We start from the raw sequence: 14318 nt of genomic DNA, 5'->3' as shown, positions 1-14318 counted from the left end.
ATAACATGATGTAATTAAAATGCACAACCTACATTAAGGAAATCTGCAGTTGTATCCACAGGCTAAAAGTAAAACAGTAAATGTGTTAGTAATAGTACAGGTATTTGAAAAAAAAAAAAAAGAGGCAGTTACTGTGACTCTTCTAGTGGGATGCTAAATGTAGAGATTTATATTTACAGTATAATACAGCATGTACAGGTATCTGTGTTGTGAACTGTAACTGAATATTAGAGAATCTCGGAGAAATTACATGTATTTATTTTTTGAATTTATCAATCATAAAACCATCTGTTTTGAAGGCCTGTTACGATAACAACTTTTTGTTGGTTTGTATATTGCCCATAAACAATTGCGACAAGTTATGTCATTGTCATTTTAAGACCATTTTATGTCTTTGAATGTATAATCATAATATAACACCATAATAATGCAAGATCTACACACTTTCAATTGACAAACCAACATCTAATTCTAAAAATATTTAGATCATGGAAATTAGGTATCAAAATATTAGATACCATAAAAACTTGAATAAATAGTAATTTTTCTAACAAATAGAAAACAATGTTATTTAATGTTATTGTGTTGTTATTATTATATATTTTATTTTTGTAAATATAATGACAGATAATTTGCATCATCAACAATTATTGAGGTCATGTACATGTATTGTGTGTTAAGTCGATATATTGATTATTGTGATAGGCGTACTGTTTTGGTATCATAACAAGCTTGTCAAACATGCATGACCACTAAGCAATGTCTAAGCAGTAGTATTAGTCTGAATGACAACAAACATAACTAGTGTTTTGGAAAATCTGTTAGAAAACAGTTATTTCAATAATTATGATTAGCATGTGACACAGACACTGCATAAAAACTACAACAACAAATACTTACTTTAGGAGGATGGGGAGGGCAGCATGAGGTTGAGACTTTGACATCTGTAAGAAACAAATTCATGTATTACAAACAAGTCACTTAAAAATACAATAATGTGGCAGACTGTTCCCTGTTCAGATGCAGTGTATAAGTACAATCAGGGCTGTCACAACAATGGGGTGGGGCCAAGTGGCTGTAACCCTAGGTACAATGTGCAGGTATATATAATTACATATAATATATGTGAATAAAGCAAGAATCTGTTTAGGTTAGTCACTGTGCTGACTGATGCTTGCTAGGTTTATATGATTGCAAACTGCACAAAAACAACAACAGCAACAACATTAATGACAATGACAAACAAAATTACTTACATTTATGTAAATCTCACATCAGGAAGATCTGCGTTCGATTTCATGGGCTGAAATAAATAGGCAGAAACATTACTACTAAAAAAACAAAAACTCTAAAAAGCCTAAAAATGACTTAAAAAGCAAGGAAATGTGGAACATTGTAATTAGCGAACATTAATAAAGCATAACTGTGCTTTGTTTCTAACCTTGGTAAGTAAGTGCTCTGTAGCCAGAAGGAGAGGTGGGATTTCTGTGAAAGCCAAATTAAATGTGAATAGGTTTTGATAGTTATTGTATATAACAAGTGTAAACAGTTTTATTTGTAATTTTTCCCTTTCTGAGAAGGTAGAATAATAAGAAAAGGCAAAAGTACATCACAATAAAATTAATTAAGTTACATATTTTGATTACCAAATTATGGAAGCGTGGAGCTGCCACCCAGGCAAAAGAAAAATAGAGCTATATCACGTTATAACTTGAATGTTTATTGTTATAACATTATGCTTTTCATGTTTGTATAATATAATATCACGTTATTACAATATACATAATTGTCACGTTCGCACAATATTGTACGGACGTGATAATTATGTACATTGTTCGTACAATGTTGTTCAAACATGTTGTTCAAACATGAAAAGTATATTGTACTAACATGATAGTATATTGTTAGAACGTAGGGCTGGGCCATATTATACCGTTCACGGTAATACCGGTATAATGTTAGGCAACGATAGGAAAATGAAATATCGCGATAGAATATGGGTCAAAAGCGCATGCGCAATGCCTTTGTTTTCATACGCACATGGCCGATTGTTGAGTGAAACAGATGAACCAGAATTGGTTTGTAAAAATGGTGCCACTTCAGTGATGTGGAACTGGTTTGGTGTTTGTCCGTCAGATACACAACAAAGCACATTTTTTTTGTAGAACATTCAAGTGGCCGTCGTTATTGCCGTATTTGTCGGACTAAGGTGCTCGTAAATCTGGGAGGAATCTGGGTCCTAAACTCCCTCTCTTCAGGTCCCAAAGTCAAACAAACACTGCAGCATCACTAAGAGTTAAAAACGGTCTAAATTCTTTCATCTTTAATAAAATGATCAGCATTGCTGCTTTACCAGGTGTAACTATGAAGTTTAAGATCCAGGCACCCATGAAAACAGAATTTATTACATTTAACGGAGTTAGAAGTTAGCAGGAAGCTAGCGGAGTTAGCTCGCTAGTTTCGCTAGTTACCTAAGCATGATATAGCATGTTCTGACTGAGAGATTTCTGAAAAAATTCAAACGTACAGCTCTGCTATCACTTCCAACATAAATGAAGACAGGAAGCTACACAGCAGTGACGTTTGTAAGGTTACTGAAGTTGGGCTAGCTGGTATATAATGATGTGCTACGTGATCGCTAGCGACACAGCTATGTTAGCATAACATAAACAGTGAAGCTGGAGGATGAACGCTAACACTTTTCCACTCAATAAAAGTTAACGTGAAGTTTCCTGATGGTTAGAGACAAATGCAATCGCATAGCAGGATGCTGTAAACGGACCAAACTTTAGTCAGGAGAACAACTGAGATAATCCATCTACAATAGAAGGTTAGTCATTAACATACTGCAACAACATGGGAATAGAGAAGCTGTGATAGAATACAGCATTAATGAATCAATGGTACAGAAATGGAGGAAGCAAGAAGAATGAGTTGAATAAAGTTTGATTTATCTGACTGCACCTTATGGTCCGAAAAATATGTATTTGACTTTTTATTTGGCACACTGCAGTTTAATGTTGCAAAGCAACTCTTTTTAACAAGTGGATATTATACATGGTCATGCTCAGGATATGTCAGCCCATTTCTACTGGAAATGCCTTTTGGTTAAACTGGTTAAACTTTCAGCAAGGAATTTGCATTTGCACTGTTAAGTTTTTATATAGCTTTAATGCACATAAAAAACAGCTGCTTGTTTAAGTGAAAATAAATGGATGGTGTTTTTTTTTCACGCTAGTAAAGTTGTGGAGTTGTATTTTGTCTCGCATCAATTATATCGTCAGTTATATCGTTATCGCAAATTTTCAAATATATATATGTGATAAATATTTTTGGCCATATCGCCCTGCCCTATTAGAACGATAACCTTTTCACGTTATAACGTGAAATACTTATATTTCTTTTGCCTGGGTGGCAGCTCCACGCTTCCGTGCCAAATAAGCGAGAATAAAGTAATATTATATGAGAAAAGGCACCTGCTAGCTTGATGATGGAGGCTTCATAGACCGACCACCGCCTTTTGGCTCCTTGTCGCCACTCCACCAAATAAAGGTCCGTTTCCTCCATGCCGGCTAATTATTCATCCTCATTAAAATCTCGTATAAAAAGCGAAATTCAAAGCGCAAAACAAATATGTTCAGTTGGCAGAATTGAGAATTTTACATCTTCCAACCACCTAATTAACGCTGAACATAATCGGCTTGTTTCTTCCTGTCTCCTGTATCCGGCCGTTCCTCTCACTGTCGGAATTCGCGCCTCAGAGACGTTAATTATTTTTCAAAAAAAAAAAACCAGAAAGAAAGAAAGAAAGAAACAGCAACAACTAATAAAGAGAGTTTTTGCACGCCACGGACATTGCACATTTGTGGGAATGACCTTCAGCACCTTCTTAGAATACAGAAAAAGAAATTAGCTTGCTTCGTGGAACAGTCCTCTGAAGAGAGGCAAAAGTTTTCTGAAGGGAGGAAGGGCTTAAAAAACTTACTGAAAAGGAAAAATTGTCATTCCTTGAAAGGTTCAGGTAGTTTGGCTAGCTCTGTCTGAAAACAAGTTGAGGTTAATTTTCTAATAACATTCTTTTTCTTAGAATTATTCCTTAGGGGTTCAGTTGTGTAAAAAAGTTCAGTGTAGTAAAGCTATCCAGAATAAGAACAATTGTTTAGAATAAGAACAATTGTTTACGATATGAAACCAGGGGCTGTTAAATGAAAATCGAGGCAGGTTCAAGAAAATGTAATTGTACATTTAGGTTGTCAGGAAGATCCCTCTTTTGCAGTTAATAAATATTCAAGTTTGAATAGATCTGCTTAGAGTCATATTAGTATCTACTTGGCCCATTGTTCATGTCTTTTTCCTTACAGATAAATGTCGGCTTGATGACCATTAAAAGGGTGGTTTGAAGCCATACCGTGGAAAAACTATTTTCCTAACAACAGACCCTGACGCTACTGCCACAAGTCTGCTCAATCAAGCTGTTAAAAAATGAAGGACTTTAACAAAGATCTAAAAGATGGACCTTTCCTTCTTCTGTATCCGGATGGCACTGAGGTCATTACTGTCCCTGGAACACAAAGACCATTTACACTTGAGGCTTATAAGGCTGAAGTTGGCAAGCCTTATCAAAGAATCACTGTTTTCATCTGCTTGAAGAGTGACTTTGAAGATGGTAAGCTGCTAATGTTTGTTTGGATTTTGACACACATTCCCTTAGTTTCAACAAATGCTAATTTTGAAATTGTGAAATGATAACATTACGCATAAAGCACCCAAGTCAATAGCATACCTACATTAAAATGGTGAATGGCCTGTATTTGATATAGCACCTTCTAGGGTTCTACAACCCCCAAGACACTTCACAACAAAACCAGTCATTCACCCACACACATTCACACACTGCTGGTGATTAGCTACAATGTGGACACAACTGTCCTGGGACTCACTGATTGACGCAAGGCTGCTGTACACAGATGCCACCTATCCCTCCCACTACCACCACCTGGCATGGAGGGTGAAGTGTCTTGCCCAAGGACACAACGACTGTGACAGACTGAGCAGGGCTAAAACCTTCAACCTTTTGATTACAGGGCGGGCTTTTAACTCCTCTGCCACCATTGCTCCCTAAATTAGCTTGTATATGTTATGTTTCTTCCTGGAAACATGAAATTCAGCCATTTTTGGATCTACTGAGTCATGAGTTTTAAATGCTAACTTTATGCCTTTCGTATTAATCTATTATTGATGATCAAATAAAGTTTCATACATTAGTATGAATTTAGTTAGCTTAGCTTAATTTGTTTTCATGTTTTGTAGTTGGAGAAAACTCAGACTTGTCTGACTCTGACCCAGAGATTGTTATTAAAAGGCCCTCTGAGTTTGATCTTGCTGATACATTGGTAAGTACAATTTAAAATTTTTAATAGAGTTTTCTTGTTGTTTAGCCACCACCATTTGCCTCAGTTCAGTAAAACAGTTAATAGTTATATGTGAAATACATTTTGTGTGTGTGTGTGTGTGCGTCCTCAAGGCGTGCGTGTGTTTGTTTGTTTGTTTCAGCCATGGGAACTTCAACATGACAGCAGTCCTTTACAGAAAGCAGCAGAATATGAGTAAGTGATATTTGAAGAACATGTAATCTTTTACTGTTTTTGCCTACACTTTGTATTAATGAGATATACACTTTTGTCATTCATTCTGTATATGGTTTTTGGAACATGGACTACATAATACTTGTATTGCTTGTTTGTTAATCAAGATGCTTAAATATTTTCAAAGTGTCAATTAATATTTTCACAGTACACAACAAAAATGCTTTTCTTTGTTCTCTAAGGAAGGGTGCTGGGGATCTTGTGCTTGCTAATGAAGTACAACAGGTAAAAAACTATTTTATTAGTAAAACAGTGCAGCAGACAATCTCCACCGCCTTTACTTTGCAATTAGATAACGATTCACTGTTTGCTGAGCCCCCAGAAGAACCTGTGTTAGTAATTTAAACATTTGAATCCAATTAACTGCCATCTTGTTCTATACAAGACATCATGCAATCATGAGAGAAGTATATATACCTTTAAAAAAAAAAAGTTTCCCTTTTTTAGAGACACCAATTTGCAGGCACATGGAATTATTGCAAATTTGGGACTGGAACTTGACCACAAGAAGGTCAGCAGGTTCAATATATCAAGGTCAGCTGTATGGGATGGAGCTGTTAGAGGATTTCGACGCAGCACATACTCTGACAACTACGACATGTTCATCAAGTTTAATGATGATGCTGGCAGCTTTGAAGAAGGTTTGGATACAGGTGGCCCGGGCGTGAATTCCTCACACTTCTTATGGGCAGTCTCATGAAAATCGCCCCATCTTTGATGGACCTCCAGAGAGCCGTTATCTTGTATATAATTCAAGAGGTGGATGTTTTCTCCGTAATTATTACAATGGAAATTTTAATAAAAATTGGCGTATTTTTTTCATTAGCATATTTAATAGCAATTAACCATGATAATTATGTGCCCTGTATAACAGCTGCCAGGCAAGATGAGTACTTTTTAGCAGGAAAGATGATCGCTGTATCCATTGTGCATGGGGACCAGCACCACATTTCCTCTCAAGAACCTGGTCAACCACATCACAGGGAATCAGAGTTTCAGCGCCACTGTAGAAGATGTGCAAGATGAGGAGATCACAAAATTTTACATCAGGTAGAAAATTACCTAGGCTCAGGGAATGGGTTTACTTTAGAAGACACTTGGGGCCAGTTTAAAAGATTTAATCGGGATAAAAGTTATCCGGGTTGGATCATATCTTGAAAGTAGGTTCAAGGTAGATTCTGTAATCTGAAAGGACGGATTTCCAACTCCCAACAACACAAGTGAAATAACAAATTGATTATTTTTTAATCCAATGTTTGAATGAATCGTAAAAGTAGTGAAAATTATATTTTTGTTTTTCTTACAGTAAACCTTTTTTTTTTTTTTTTTTTTTTTTTTATAGGTCCTGAAAGCTGAATCAGAGGAGTCTTTGCATAATCTTATTTTGCAAAACAGCACAATCTTCAAACTGCTGGATGCCTCAGAAACGTCAAGCCTTTTGAGAAACAAGCATTTGTGGAGGAGTACCTCAGATGGTACATCCTTGAAAGAAACCAAAGTGTCATTCAACGGTAAACTCATTACTCCTTTTAAATTCAGGATGGCCAGTTGCTCATCACAGCAGCCACTGACATTTTCAGACCTTCAGATGTATATGAAAAAACTGATTCAGTAGCATCGGTGATCTGATGAACAACTAGTTAATTCCTGAGCCACTGTCGCACGCTATTAACCTTTTGACACTAGAACTCTAATTTAGTATACATTTATTGTTCACAATGACCCATAATAATCATAGTCATGCAACATGATTCATTTTTCAGTTATTTATAAAAGAGGTGATCCCTTGTTTGACACACTTGTTTATTCCAGTGTGAAAGCACTATTTTTTTTTTTTTTTTAAATGCTAAAATCCCAATGAGCTCTTCTTTTTTTTTGCTGTCACAGTTAATTTCTGAGCGCTATGAATTGTTTTGTGTATGAATGATTCTATGCATTTGAAATCTGTCCAAATTTATAATGAAAGATCTAGTAGGTAAAGACATTTAAACACAATTTAGAAGACTGCAATAGTTATAGCTATAAACCAATTATTACTTATTTGTCTATCCTTTGCAGATTTAAAGATGGACTGGAAAGTCTGAATTTTTAAGTGCACTGCAACAAAATTCCAGTGTGCTGGCCCCACTCCTATGCTTCTCTGCCAAGGCCCTGACTGCTTCAGAACTGGAGAGCATGTTCAGACCAGATCTCAGCCCAGCAGGAAGCAACAAGCGGCATAAGGAGGTCCTAACACTTGGCTTTTGGGCAGATTATCTCCTTGATTGTGAAGGTTTGAATGACCATTTTTATTTGTTTATAGTTTTATGAAAGGAGAGGTGAGGAAATAAATTTTCTGTAATGTACTACAGTGTTTACTTTCTTCTTTCAGAGAAGGCAACAGCAGTGTGTCTGGAAGATTTGATGATGTTTGCCACAGGGCTGACGGCAGTTCCACCGGCAGGAATGACACCACCACCACGCATCCAGTTTTTAAGTGTTTCGCCTTTTCCAGTTTCAAACACCTGTGCAAATACTCTGAAGCTACCCATCTGTGACTCATACAGCATCTTTAAGGCCAACATGGACTTTGGAATTCAAAATGCTCCAGGATTTGGATGTTCTTAAATCAGCAAGGTCATCAAGTTACAGTTACTGAGTTACCCTGATAGTTTCAGCTGCCGTTGGCATACTACTTAACACATTTATGTGACAAGCAACTTCCATATTGTTAAACATTTAGTTGTTTTTCTGAATATTGTGTATGTTGGAAAAGTGACAGAAATGCTGGACACTATTTGTAAATGGTTTTATTAAAGAACATTTTAAATGTTTCCTTGTGGTTAAATGTTAATATTTAAATCCATGCCAGTTGCTGTATATTATGAACAATATTATATTCAATTTAGCAAGAGGAAAGGAAACACTACTAACATTAAAAATGAAGGAAAAACAGAAGGGCTGGAGCACTCAAGTAAGTCCAAAGGTTTTATTAGGTGCAAAAAAAGGAAAGAAACTAACGTTTCGACACCGTGTGTGTCTTCATCAGAGTAACTCTGACAAATGTCATTACAAACTGAAGTTCAGTTGGTATCTAAAACCCAGCTATGTCCATCAGGGCCAAATACAGTTCTGTGGCCGATTCCCAGTCTTGTGGCTGCTGCAGTGTGTTTTGTTGTACAGCCTGTTGTAAATATTCCCCAATGTTTGGATCACCACACAATCCAACCAGTAGCCCCTCCTCGGGAAACACATCCAGTTCCCTCTCCTCAACAGCAAATCCAGTCTCTTGAACCATATCTGCAAAATGAAAATAGAACAGTGAAGGATTTTTTGCTGACAATATGGAACTATATAAATCAACGCATGCAGTGACATGTTATAAACTGCTCTATCATACTTATGTGTAAAATTATGAATATATATTAACCAACTTAAGCAATAACAACACCTTGCATTTAGTTTGATGCAAAGGTTAATTTTGTTAAGAACTCAAATACCTGTGAGGCAAGAGAGAGTTTGTTTGGAATCCCCCTGGACACGATGCAAGTCTGCTTGGCCGGATCCTGTGTTTGTTCCACAGGTCTTTGCATTCATCCAGGTCTTTCTGTAGAACCCCTGTGAAGCAGAATCTCAGCAAGCATTGGCGTCAGTGGCTTCCATTGAAGTTTCCAGAGTCTCTTAGGTCTCCAAAAAGTCCATCCAAAACTGAGACCTGGGTATATAATTAATATTTAAGAATCAATTTAGCTTTGTTCTTGGTCATTTTATAGGGTTTGTTACATTTTGGTCCCATTTAAAACATGCCACAAATGGATGTCAAACAAAGTAATGCATATTAGTTTTCCATAAATATTGTAGCGACCCTGCAGTAATGTTCTTGTTAAAAATGCTGTATTCTTTTCACTCTGTTCTGTGTGTTGATTGTGAGGAGTGAGAGTTTGGTCTGAGTTTTTCATTTTGTATTGGCGTCGTTAAATCTAGGCAAGCATGCTCATTTCGGCACAACAGCTGACAATGACCATTTTGAGTTCCTGCAATAAAGTGACGGCTGTTAACGTCTATCTCATCCAACTTTTCAACACGTCCAGCAGGACGCTACTCTATTTTCTTAAATGCATGTAAAAAAAAACAACAATCTGATCAGCTTTCACTGTAGCTTACACCTACCAGACACAAATGTACCCACCTTCCTCTTCTGAAATAAGACCACCATGACTCGATCGCTGATTCCCAGTAGATGATCCGTAACTGTGGCTTGACGATCCAGCATAATAGTCCGTGTGCGCGTGACGGAGGGTACACTGTATTGCTGCCATAGTCCCATTCTCAGTCCCGAAGTCTGTTCGTATTCTCATTGGTATCACACCAAGACTCTTTACACAGTTTATATAATTGTGAGCTATAACAGCCGGGTTGTTGTTTGTTGCTCCACACACAAGCCACATCAGTCTTCTTGAAAAGCCATCTATAAATCCTGACAGGGTTTCAGTTTATCATAGCCATCTACATGCCATATGTAACTGGGCCCCATGGAGTGATACGTGCGTCTTGTGAACCTCCTTCGAGTTCTCAAAGCGATTCCTTGAGGATTTAGTTGTCTCAACAGCCTCATAACTACATCACGCTTGACACGCAGCTTGTGTTTTTGTTTGAGAACTTGCCACATGGTCCGATATCCAAACAATTGTCCTGGTCCTCGAAGCTCGGACAAAATGGCACGCCTCACCTCAGGAAGTGGAGAATAGTTGCCTCGTCTGTACAGTCCAGATTCTTTTAAATGTAGTTTCAGTGTACGCATACTAATTGAAATGTCATGATTACACTTGAGCATATCCAGTATCACCTCGTATGTATGTCCTGAATCAAAAATATTCTCGAATAGTGACAGCTATGTTTGGGTCACCGCTAATGTTCATGTTTGAAAATAATGCGCTACAGGCAGAGTAACTTCCGGTTCCAAAGACGAACAGCGCGGACATCCAATCAGTGATGTCTCCTGTTGCCGACTGGTACCTACCCTTTCCGGTTTTCTTAATGTAATTGTGCTTCTCAATTTGTTTTTGTGATTCTTCTTTTGTTTTTGCGCTTTTCAATTTGTTGTTGCGTTTAGTGAATTTGTTGTTGCGCTTTTCAATTTGTTTTTGCGCTTTTCAATTTGTTTTTGCGCTTTTCAATTTGTTTTGCGTTTTCAATTTGTTTTGCGTTTAGTGAATTTGTTTTTGCGCTTTTCAATTTGTTTTGCGTTTAGTGAATTTGTTTTGCGCTTTTCAATTTGTTTTTTTGCGCTTTTCAATTTGTTGTTGCGCTTTTCAATTTGTTTTGCGCTTTTCAATTTGTTTTGCGTTTTTCAATTTGTTTTTGCGTTTACTGAATTTGTTTTTGCGCTTTTCAATTTGTTTTTGCGTTTAGTGAATTTGTTTTTGCGCTTTTCAATTTGTTGTGCGTTTTGTGAATTTGTTTTTGCGCTTTTCAATTTGTTTTTGCGTTTAGTGAATTTGTTTTTGCGCTTTTCAATTTGTTTTTGCGTTTAGTGAATTTGTTTTTGCGCTTTTCAATTTGTTGTTGCGCTTTTCAATTTGTTGTGCGTTTTGTGATTTGTTTTTGTGGTTTGCACTTCAGGGCCACCGTAGCATGCGCATACTCTCCTGCACGCAAAGGGCTTTGGCGTTGACGTAATGTCGCAATGCATTGTGGGAGCGCAGCACCATCTTGGCTGGTCACGAATCAAAACAAGATTGCTACGAACCATTCTGAAACGTAGCTGAAAAGAAAAAGGACAGTATAGAGACAGATTGTGTCCAGATGCAAAGAGACGGTACTTGATTGGTGAAATGTGGACCTGTATGGAATATAGCCGTGGAGTAGAAACCCTGAAGACCAAACCGCTATTGACTTAGCATGATCTACTCTCATACCTTGTCTGTGGAGTCAGCGCATACACGGCGCACCAGTTTTGCAATTATAAATCTCTGGAGGCGCACATCCAATTCACCAAGGACTGGGTACAAGATTTGGCTATTTTTAAGCCTCCACGTTGTGAGTACGCCGTCATTCAAGCAAAGGTAAGTCAGCTCGAGTACTGCGAGTAAAATGTGTTTGATTCCCCCTGAACATTCAGATTAGTGCTAGCATAAATTCATTCATGAGTGGGAAATTACAGTGAGAACATGTGGAGGCTCTGTTAGAGGGATAACATAGTGAGTTCAGTGCACTGATGTGACATTGTCCTGAAGGATTTAGTTATTCTTTATGGTTAAAGAAATTACCCTAATTAATTCATATTTATTATAAATAATCCTAATTACACATCTTGCTTCCTTGTTTGTGTCCTGTGTCACTAAAAATACATTCTGTTTTAGTTTTATACATTGATTAATGACCTGCAGAATCTCCTTATCATATTAGGTGTCCATAATTGTCACTTAAAGTCAAACATTATGTTTTCTCCCTCTTGAAAGTGATTACATCCTTGCATTACATACTTTAGGCTCATTTTTTGCTGATAGGTTTCTAAAAAGAAACAGGCAGATTTAGAATATAACATGCAGCATTCTATAGATGGATACATAAAAACACTTTATTTGTTACATTTATGATAAATGGATTTGAAAGTAGATAAAGCACATTTGTGTCGGCCTTGGCTTATTAAAGCTCTTGTCTTTAAATTAACTTTGTCTGTGTGTGTTTCAGGTACTGCACTCTTAAAGACTGAATTGCAGCATTGCAGCCACAGGTCATTGTGAGCATCACAGGGAAGGTTGAAGCCGCCCACTGCACCTGTATGGCCGGAGTCGTGGAGACCTGCACCCATGTTGCTGCTCTTCTGTTTAATGTAGAAGCAACAGTGTTGATCTGTGGCACAAGGACTTTTACAGATGAACCTGCATACTGGGTTTTGCTTGGTAATATGACCAAGATACAGCCAGAGGTTGGCCATAAGATAGACTTCTCCTCTTCAGCTGCCCAAAAAAAGGTTCTTGATCAAAACATAAACAGACCATTCGTTGTGACAGGTAAAAGAAGCCGTCCTCAAAAAAGAAAAGTTCATCCTGCTACTGTGGAGGAGTTGGATCAACTGATGGGACAATATTTTTCCAAGCATAGTTCTGTTCTGAATATCCCATAATGTTTAATTTAGGGGGCCATGTAAATACTTTGCATTTACTGAATATGTACTTACTAAGTACCACTGTTCAAAAGTTGAATAAAGAAACAAAGAAATGTTTGCCTATTTTTAATTAAAAGCACTTTGTAGAACATCAAATCAGTTAAAATGTAGAATCAATGTTATGTATAGTTTACAAATGACAAAATGTTCACATAAAAAAATGACAGCATGTAAATAATATCACCCACTACTAGCATTCTGTAATTTACTGTCTCTTTTGAAAACGTATCAATACATAAACAGCACAAGACTTAGAAGTATTTAACAAGAGCATTTTTCCCTGGTTTTACTATCACACTGGGGCACATGTTCACCAAAACGCAGCAAACCTTTGCCATCTTATCCAGGAGGTTCACCTTTTCACCCTCACATGGAAAAAGTAATCTCATTGGCATGGTGGTATGTAGCATGTAGTTTGAAGCAGGGATTTCGTAGTGCCCCATGTGTAGTGTTGGAACCCAGTCAGGATGTGTTTCATTCATTTCATAGGCTGGTTTGCTGCAATAATGCCAAATAATTAGCAACTCTATAAATAGAAGGTAGTTCTGCATGTTTGATCTAAGTTTGTGCTATGATCTCAGAGCGCATTGAAAATGAAACTAACAGGATATAAAGAATAATATGAACTTATTTAGAACTTACCTGAATGAAAATACTGGAGCACACCAACAGATATCTGGGGATGGTAGAGAACTGAATATCAGCTCGTCTCACAGCTGCTATCCAGGCTAGACGCCTTCTTTTGGTAACATCCAACACATAAGCTCCCTCATGATGCTTCCAGGTGAGGAAACAATGAAAAGAGAGCCTGTTTTCAAGCTTATTCCTTTGCCGGTAGTGCAATCTAACATTACAACCGCCACACAGCAAGCATTTGTTTGGCCTGCTAATATGGCGCCTCGACCAAAAATCCTGGCTACGCCCCATCCCATAAGATCACGCTCCAGAGTCCTATTAACGTGCTGCATTTTTAACTCTGACGGAGATGGAGAATGAGCCTATTTCCAAAAAAAGTAGAGTGTGTTCCTTTAAGTACTATATTGTAAATATTGTCAACAACTAAAGTGTACATAGCAGTTGTTGTATCTTGTTTACTGTATCACTGACAGATAATTTCAAAGTCAATGAACGCTACATTATAGTGAGATATTGTGTAATGTGAAATACTATAAGCAAATGAATAAACAACCTAATTCGTGATAGACCTTTGACTCTGTTTTGTTTGAATCCAACTGTTTTTTGCAGCTGTGCATAAAACATGTTACTTTTAGTATTATTATCATTATCATCATTATTGCACTAAATACATTTTAAATAAAGGTTGGAAATGTATTTTATTCACCCTAAAATATGTTTTGAAATGTATTTTGGTTTGAAAGAAATATATTTTCAATTTCAAAAATATATTTTTTTGGAGCATCACAAATACAAAATATATTTACCATATATTTTAAATATATTTTGGCCAGGAAAAATGTATTTTTTTACCGTATGGGAAATCCTTAGAAGCTGAAACAGCATCT

The 14318-nt window shown here is 37.0% G+C and overlaps 2 long non-coding RNA genes and 1 pseudogene across 2 annotated transcripts; 1 reads left to right on the top strand and 2 right to left on the bottom strand.

Annotated features, from left to right (window-relative positions):
* Positions 1–911: 911 nt before the first annotated feature.
* LOC120442799 lies at positions 912–3510 on the bottom strand. Its single transcript, XR_005614931.1, has 3 exons — positions 3477–3510; positions 1257–1303; positions 912–944 (listed from the first exon to the last, which is right to left on the bottom strand). It is a non-coding gene; the product is annotated as an uncharacterized LOC120442799 (long non-coding RNA).
* An 866-nt stretch (positions 3511–4376) lies between these two features.
* On the top strand, positions 4377–8459 carry LOC120442516 (annotated as a pseudogene).
* A 139-nt stretch (positions 8460–8598) lies between these two features.
* Positions 8599–9268, bottom strand: LOC120442533. The gene is made up of 2 exons (XR_005614757.1): positions 9125–9268; positions 8599–8924 (listed from the first exon to the last, which is right to left on the bottom strand). It is a non-coding gene; the product is annotated as an uncharacterized LOC120442533 (long non-coding RNA).
* Positions 9269–14318: the final 5050 nt, after the last annotated feature.

The sequence above is a fragment of the Oreochromis aureus genome, linkage group 11 (genome assembly GCF_013358895.1).
Source record: "Oreochromis aureus strain Israel breed Guangdong linkage group 11, ZZ_aureus, whole genome shotgun sequence".
Lineage (NCBI taxonomy): Eukaryota > Metazoa > Chordata > Actinopteri > Cichliformes > Cichlidae > Oreochromis > Oreochromis aureus.
This window is presented reverse-complemented; position numbering and strand designations above follow the sequence as displayed.